General features: G+C 39.4%; 1 pseudogene; it reads left to right on the plus strand.

Annotated features, from left to right (window-relative positions):
* The first annotated feature begins 1,366 nt into the window (after positions 1-1,366).
* LOC129644442 (olfactory receptor 5AC1-like) lies at positions 1,367-2,281 on the plus strand (annotated as a pseudogene).
* Positions 2,282-8,771: the final 6,490 nt, after the last annotated feature.

An 8,771-nucleotide genomic window follows, 5' to 3' on the forward strand; every position in this document is an offset into this window, starting at 1 on the left:
AGTCAGACACGACTGAAGCAACTTAGCAGCAGCAGCAGCAGCAGCAGATGACTTAGGTTTACCCCTGGGTTTCCACAGGATCCAGCCTTCTCACTTGCTTCCCAGGATTATAAAACTCACTTATAACTTCATGTTAGTGGTTTCCTATAAATGTTGTTGATCTTTTTCCTTATTTGATTGGGATTTAAACAACATTTATAATTTTTACTACTTAAATTGAAACAGCTCCAAAACACAGGCTAATCTTTTTGACTATAGTGTCTTCTGTAATGCTTTCATCCACTCTGATTTTGAAATTTCCAGTTCTTATGTCAAACACAGCAGGAAAAAAAAATGCTACAATTGTTTTAGTATTAAGAGCCTCTGATATATTAGAAACATTCTCTGTTAATTTCATGATAATTGTTTACTTGGCATGTTTAACAACGTCTCTTAAATCCTTTTCAAATCTGCAGATGAGCGTCTAGTGTCAGGTTTCTTTTTCTTCTTAAAAGACGGGTTATTTCAGCATCTTAGTTACCTGAGTTAGAGGTTCTATATTTGACTGAGCAAGAATGATGATGTTCTAGGTTAAGAGCAATAAAAATGTTTGATGATGGACTGAATAATTATGATCATGTATGGGAGTTTATTGGATAAAATAACAAGAATATATTTGAAATTTGAGTGGTTTTGATGAATACATCATCAAAAGAGTCTTAGGAATATGGGGTAATTTCATGAATATGTGATCAAACAACAAAATGATAATGGATAGAAATCAGCAGAAGTGGGATTTTAACTTACTGTCTTATTCATGTCTTAGGATGAAAAAAACATATATATGTGATAGACAGGCTGTATAAAGGTATAGCCTATTTTTGGTTCAGTAGAAAATACATGGAAGAGTTTTGTTTGAAACAATGAAAAAATTTTTGAACCAGTCTGAATTTTCAGAGATTTTAGTATAAAATGCATAATGTACTTTTAACTCTTAATTTTGTACAAAGTTTCAGTGTTGATACAATATATTCAGTTTTAAGATATATATAGTGACAAGTTATGGACCAAGTTAACTGGTGTTTATAGCCTCCTCCGTAAACCTTTAAGTACATACATATATATACATACACACACATGTGTGTATGTATATATATACCTTTAAAAAAGACTTTGCTTCTGAAAATTATTTATATTTATCACATCATGTAGTTGTTCAGTCGTGTCCAATTCATAATACTCTGAAGTGTGTTTTAAAAAATAGAGACACTACTTCAGTCAGAGCATCAGAAACAGAGGAAGACATTACCATCCAATACATGTTTTCATGAATATTGATAAATTTTCTAATTTCAATTCTCCATTGCAGTGATCAGCCTGAGCGGATATGATGGAGGCAAAATTTGTTCTCACAGGACTCACAGACGGGAGAGGGCTGCAGGAAGGGCTTCAGGTCCCCCTGTTCCTGGTGTTCCTGATCATCTACCTCACCACCATGGTGGGCAACCTTGGACTGATTTTTCTCATCTGGAAGGACCCCCATCTTCACACCCCCATGTACTCATTCCTGGGCAGCTTGGCCTTTGCAGATGCTTGCTCTTCATCTTCTGTGATTCCCAAGATGCTTATGAATTTTTTATCTAAGGATCACATATCCTTCATTGAATGCATCACCCAGTTCTATATTTTTGCTTTCAGTGCAGCCACAGAAAATTTCCTCCTGGTAGTGATGGCCTATGACCACTATGCAGCCATACTCAACCCCTTGCTTTACCCAGTGGTGATGTCCAACAGACTCTGCACTTGCTTGATAAGTGCATCATATGCAATTGGTTTTCTGCATCCTATAATACATGTAGGATTATTATTTAGATTAACTTTCTGCAGGTCCAACATAATACATCATTACTTCTGTGAAATCTTGCCACTTTTTGCAATTTATTGCACTGATCCATCTATTAATGCTTTGGTGCTTTTTATTTCTGCTTCTTTTATACAGGCTTTTACTTTTATTACCATCATAGTTTCTTACACCTTTGTCCTCTTTGCCACCATGAAAAAGAAGTCAGAAAAAGGAACGAGCAAAGCCTTCTCCACGTGCAATGCCCATCTTCTTTCTGTTTTCTTGTTCTATGGGACTCTCTTCTTCATGTATGTGCGTCCTGGGTCTGGCCCTGATCAGTATTAGGATAAAAGGTATTCACTGTTCTACACGATTATAATTCCCCTGCTAAACCCCTTTATTTATAGCCTAAGAAACAAAGAAGTTTTACTTGCATGTAGAAAAATGATAAATAAATAAATATTTATTAGGAAATCTTTTATTATCCTTTACTTTTTATTCTTTTTTTTTATTTTACAATTTATTTTTTTTATTTTTTTTAAATTTTATTTTATTTTTAAACTTTTTATTCTTTTTAAATAAAACATAATGCGTGGCCATGGATTTTCACATAGTAGGGACTGAATGAATGGTTGTTAAATGCATTAATAATATTTACACTAGCTATACTTGTCTTCAGTTTAGTTCAGTTCAGTCGCTCAGTAGTGTCCGACTCTTTGCGACCCCATGAATCGCAGCACGCCAGGCCTCCCTGTCCATCACCAACTCCCAGAGTTCACTCAGACTCACATCCATCGAGTCAGTGATGCCATCCAGCCATCTCATCCTCTGTTGTCCCCTTCTTCTCCTGCCCCCAATCCCTCCCAGCATCACAGTCTTTTCCAATGAGTCAACTCTTCACATGAGGTGGCCAAAGTACTGGAGTTTCAGCTTTAGCATCATTCCTTCCAAAGAAATCCCAGGGCTTATCTCCTTCAGAATGGACTGGTTGGATCTCCTTGCAGTCCAAGGGACTCTCAAGAGTCTTCCCCAACACCACAGTTCAAAAGCATCAATTCTTCGGTGCTCAGCTTTCTTCACAGTCCAACTCTCACATCCATACATGACTACTGGAAAAACCATAGCCTTGACTAGATGGACCTTTGTTGGCAAAATAATGTCTCTGATTTTCAATATGCTATCTAGGTTGGTCATAACTTTCCTTCCAAGGAGTAAGCGTCTTTCAATTTCATGGCTGCAGTCATCATCCGCAGTGATTTTGGAGCCCCCCAAAATAAAGTCTGACACTGTTTCCACTGTTTCCCCATCTATTTCCCATGAAGTGATGGGACCAGATGCCATGATCTTAGTTTTCTGAATGTTGAGCTTTAAGCCAACTTTTTCACTCTCCTCTTTCACTTTCATCAAGAGGCTTTTTAGTTCCTCCTCACTTTCTGCCATAAGGGTGGTGTCATCTGCATATCTGAGGTTATTGATATTTCTCCTGGCAATCTTGATTCCAGCTTGTGCTTCTTCCAGCCCAGCATTTCTCATGATGTACTCTGCATATAAGTTAAATAAGCAGGGTGACAATATACAGCCTTGATGTACTCCTTTTCCTACTTGGAACCAATCTGTTGTTCCATGTCCAGTTCTAACTGTTGCTTCCTGACCTGCATACAAATTTCTCAAGTTATAAGTTAATGTAATTGTCAAAATAATTAATGAATAAGGGCAGTCATCACTGACTTTTTCTTGTTGTTTTAAATTCATCTTCAAGGATGAAACTGACACTGAATCCCCCAAATTATTAGGTCTTTGTAACATGAAAAAGCTCGTGTGTTTCCAGATACACATATTTAAAACTCTCGAACTTATATTCTTTTAGAGGAAGATGGTCTGTGTAAATGCTCTATTGAAAATGTACTCATGCTCTCCAAATTAATTCTTGAACAAGTAATTTTTCAAAACCTCATATGCACATCAAATACTGTCAGACTAAATATGGCAACATATATTCCTCTTGAGGGACTTGAATATTTCTAGATTTAAAAGTAATTTGAAAATTACCTGAGATTTCCCTTGCATTTAATGAAAGATATTAAATTAACATATAGTTAAAACAATGAATTTTCCTGAAAGGTAATAAAATGTTTAGTCTTCAAAAAATTTTTTTAAAATTTATTAAGTAATCTTACTGAGTACCTTGTTCCAGGTGTACGTACACCAACTGCATACAGTTCCCCACCCTAGAATTGACAACAACCTGAAATAGCACAGTTGTTCAACTCACAATTACATAACATTTTTTTTCCTTACAAAAGCTTTGTATGTTTCTGCCTTGTCCTTTCGCCATTTGGGGTTCCTGGCCTTATTTTATATGACCTTGTCAATATCCTAGTGGACAGTAAAGGAAGAGATGTTTCTATATACATGACACATTTTCCTCACCCCTAGTCTATGTTTTTATTTAAAGAAATAAACTGTTGAATCATACAACACAAAAGCCCAAGGTGGGTAAGGCTGACTTTAGGATGTCCACAGACCCTCATTTTCCCTAGACCCTAGTTCCTCTCACTGCATCTGAGCTCTGCCTTCTGCTGTGTGGGCTCATTTTAAGCAAGTTGTTATCTGTTTGCTAATTTTCTTAGGAATTCCTGTCTCCATCTCTCTGCAGTCAAGGACAGTGGCAAAGTTTTCTCCCTCTTTTTAAAATGTTTTATACACTGGTCTTAGCTATGCCATGCTCAATCACTTCAGTCGTGTCTGACTCTTTTTGACCCTAAGGGCTGTAGCCGGCAGTCTCCTCTGTCCATGGGATTCCTCAGGCAAGAATAATGTAATGGGTTGCCATGCTCTTCTCCTGGGGATCTTCCTGACCTAGGGATTGAACCCACGTCTCTCATGTCTGCTTCATTGGCAGGGTGGTTCTTTACCACTAGTACCACCATATACATGCTGTAGCTATATGTTAATATATACACTTTCTCTGTTACCTTATACCTTTATCACTTCTGAAATACTGATACTAATTTGGGGTACAATCTAGAGGCAGATGATTACTTTTTAACCCTTTTGTCAGTACATGATGATACATGTCAGGATCTGCCATCATCCCATGTCAAGACTGCCATCTTACAGTCCCTCTGGTGAAAACCAGTCACAAGAAGTTACAGAGTCAATAGGATAAAGAAAGTGAAGTCACTCAGTCATGTCCAGCTGTTAGTGACCCCATGGACTGTAGCCTACCACGCTCCCCTGTCCATGGGATTTTCCAATGAAGAGTACTGAAGTGGGTTGCCATTTCCTTCTCCAGAGGATCTTTCCAACCCAGGGATTGAACCTGGATCTCCCACATTGTAGGCAGATGCTTTACCATCTGAGCCACCAGGGAAGTCAATAGGATAATATTTTTGTAAATTAAACAATAAAATTTTAATTTCTCATTTTTAACATGTTACTTTTCATGATGGAAAAAGCTAACAATTGCTTTTCAGCAATTCTTAAGGGTAGAGTTTCTAAATTGATTTATTTCCTTCTTTGGTATATGTTGACATACCTAAGGTTTGATGAATTTACCTTTCTTTTTTTTTTCTTTATAACTAGAGGTTTTAACCTTGATCACTTCATGGGAAATAGATGGGGAAACAGTGGAAATAGTGTCCGACTTTATTTTTTTGGGGGTCCAAAATCACTGCAGATGGTAACTGCAGCCATGAAATTAAAAGACACTTACTCCTTGGAAGGAAAGTTATGACCAACCTAAACAGCATATTGAAAATCAGAGACATTACTTTGTCAACTAAGGTCCGTCTAGTCAAGGCTATGGTTTTTCCAGTGGTCATGTATGGATGTGAGAGTTGGACTGTGGAGAAAGCTGAGCACCGAAGAATTGATGCTTTTGAACTGTGGTGTTGGAGAAGACTCTTGAGAGTCCCTTGGACTGCAAGGAGATCCAACCAGTCCATTCTAAAGGAGATCAGCCCTGGGTGTTCTTTGGAAGGAATGATGCTAAAGCTGAAACTCCAGTACTTTGGCCACCTCATGTGAAGAGTTGACTCATTGGAAAAGACTGTGATGCTGGGAGGGATTGGGGGCAGGAGGAGAAGGGGACGACAGAGGATGAGATGGCTGGATGGCATCACCGACTCGATGGATGTGAGTTTGAGTGCCGGGAGCCAGCGAGGGCACTCCACTCATGGCAAAGGTCATGAGGAAGGAGGCTCGGCATACGCAAAGGCTGGATCGAGCCTCAGGAGTCCCCCTGGATATTCTCAAGCATCTACCCCCAAAAAACCAGAGTCTGCCTACTTTATTGCTTTGTGCTCTCACCTCTGACTTTACTGGGGGCTGTCCCCCACCACCATCTCGCTCTCTCTGACAAAGAGTTAACTTACAGCTCCAATTAATAAAGTTCCTGTGTCCGACCCTCAGCGACCCCATGGATTGCAGCCTTCCAGGATCCTCCGTCCATGGGATTCTCCAGGCAAGAATACTGGAGTGGGGTGCCATTGCCTTCTCCTCCTGGGCATTAGGAGTGTTTAAATCTAAACCCTTCAGATAGCTCTCTAACTCGCCTGACAAGTTTACCCAGACTCCTACAGCTATGCATAGGATTGTTTACAGTCTCTCAGCCGTGAGAGGCATGGGAAGCTTAAGATATTCAAATAGCTTAGAGCCTCTCAGAGAGTTAGAAACTGTCAGAATAAAACTAGTAAAAGATTTCATTGATGAGCCAATGCTTGCTGCCAAGTTTCCACATCCCCTGTATTGTATCCTTCAATGTGTATTAATTAATATAGTTGGTATGTAGAAAAAATAAGTAGTGGCCTTGGTGTTAGCAACTTTAGACCCTTAAGGTAATAAATTCTTTCCTTTGTTGTAAACCCACTGCACCTCTGCCCTATAGGAATGCAACTTTATCTAACACCTTCGGAGGATGGCGCCAAACCTTAAAATAATTACTCTTAGAGAAAATAAGTCTTACGGTTGACAAACTTTGTTAAAAGTCATAAAATGTTAATAGGCCTTCTGGCCAGAAGATGATGTAAATCACCTAAACTATTTGTATACGATAAATTTGCAGGAAAGAAAACCCTGGTTTTTGATAAGGATCAAAGACTGCTGACTTTGTATGATTTCACATCCCCTATTATTCTCTATGTGTAACTTAGGGTATAAAAGCCCCTGTTGAAAATAAAGCTACGGGCCTTGCTCACCAAAGCCTGGTCTCCCCACGTCATGCTTTATTTTCACATTCCGGCTGAAGTTTCCATCTGGAGCGCAGAGGTCCTCTGTGACCATTTATTTGCCTGGGCTTCTAAGACCCACTTGAGAAGGTGTCTAAGGTGGGGCACCTTCCGCTATTCGAGAGGGTGCCTGCGGCCTCCGTGGTCAGAGCTAACCTGGTGTCACAGGTTATATTGATTTTTTGCGTAAACCAAGCTACTTAGCCTCTTTTCTCCACTGAATTTTCCTACTGAGCTATCCTCATTCTATTACTCTTTATATCTCTAATTAATATTTAAATAAGTCACCGACACCATCTCCCCTTCGAATACCCTGGATCAGCTGGGGCTGGACCCCGGCAGGGTGAACTCCGGGAGTTGGTGATGGACAGGGAGGCCTGGAACGATGCAATTCATTGGGTCACAAAGAGTCAGCCACGACTGAGCGACTGAACTGAACTGAACTCTGTTAAAAGGAAGACATTTCATAATAGAGGGAAAAGTCTACCTCTTCTGGCCCTAGGAGATGATGAGGGAAAACAGAAGATGCAATGGTAGGGGAGGACTCAGACATTCAGGTTTTAATCCCCCATCTGGAGAGGCTGGGGATTTGGAAAGTAAAAAGGAAAATTAGATGGGTATGAGTAGTGTGTTATCTATTGCTGTTTTAACATTAGCATTGTAGCTTAAAAAATTAAGCCACAGAAAGCTTAGTGGCTTAAAACAATACTAATTTATCATATTACATTTCTGTAGTGCAGAAATCTTTTTAAAAATTTATTTATTGTAAATTGGAGGATAATTGCTTTACAATATTGTATTGGTTTCTGCCATACATCAACATGAATCAGCCATAAGTATACATATGTCCCCTCCCTTTCAACCTCCCTTTCACCTCCCACCCCATCCCATCCCTCTAGGTTGTAACAGACCATTGGTTTGAGCTTCCTCTGTTATGTAGCAAATTCCCACTGGCTACCCATTTTACATATGGTAATATATATGTTTCCATGCTACTCTCTCAATTCGTCCCACCCTCTCCTTCCCCCACTGTGTTCACAAGTCTGTTCTCCATGTCTGCATCTCCACCGCTGCCCTGCAAACAGGTTCATCAGTACCATCTTTCTAGATTCCATATATATGCATTTATATACAGAATTTTTCTCTTTCTGACTCAATTCCCTCTGTATAATAGGCTCTGTGTTCATCCAGCTCATTAGAATTGATTCAAATGTGTCCCTTTATATGGCTGGGTAATATTCCATTGTGTATATGTACCACAGCTTCTTTATCCATTCATCTGCCAATGGGTATCTAGTTTGCTTCCGTGACCTAGCTATTGTAAAGAGTGCCACAGGTAGTGCAGAAATCTGACATAGATCTCACTGGAGTAAAATCAAGGTATCAGTAGGGCTGAATTCCTTTCTGTATTCTGTGGTAAATAGCCGTTTCCTTTCCTTTTCCAGCTTCTAGAGACTGTCCATATTATTTGGCTCAGAGGCCTCTTCCTCTACCATCAAAGCCAGCACTGTCGTATCTCTCTGTGTCTGACTTTTGTGGCTACATTTTCTTTTGACCCTGAGTCTTCTGTTTCCCTCTTCCACTTTAAGCACCCTTGTGATTGCACTGGACCCACCTAGATAAAAAAAAGATAACCTCTCTATTTTAAGGTCTGCTGGAACACTAACTCCCTTTTTTCTATGCAACATAATATTTTTGCTGGATCACATAGTGGTGGAGGC

This window comes from Bubalus kerabau, chromosome 2 (genome assembly GCF_029407905.1).
Source record: "Bubalus kerabau isolate K-KA32 ecotype Philippines breed swamp buffalo chromosome 2, PCC_UOA_SB_1v2, whole genome shotgun sequence".
NCBI lineage: Eukaryota > Metazoa > Chordata > Mammalia > Artiodactyla > Bovidae > Bubalus > Bubalus kerabau.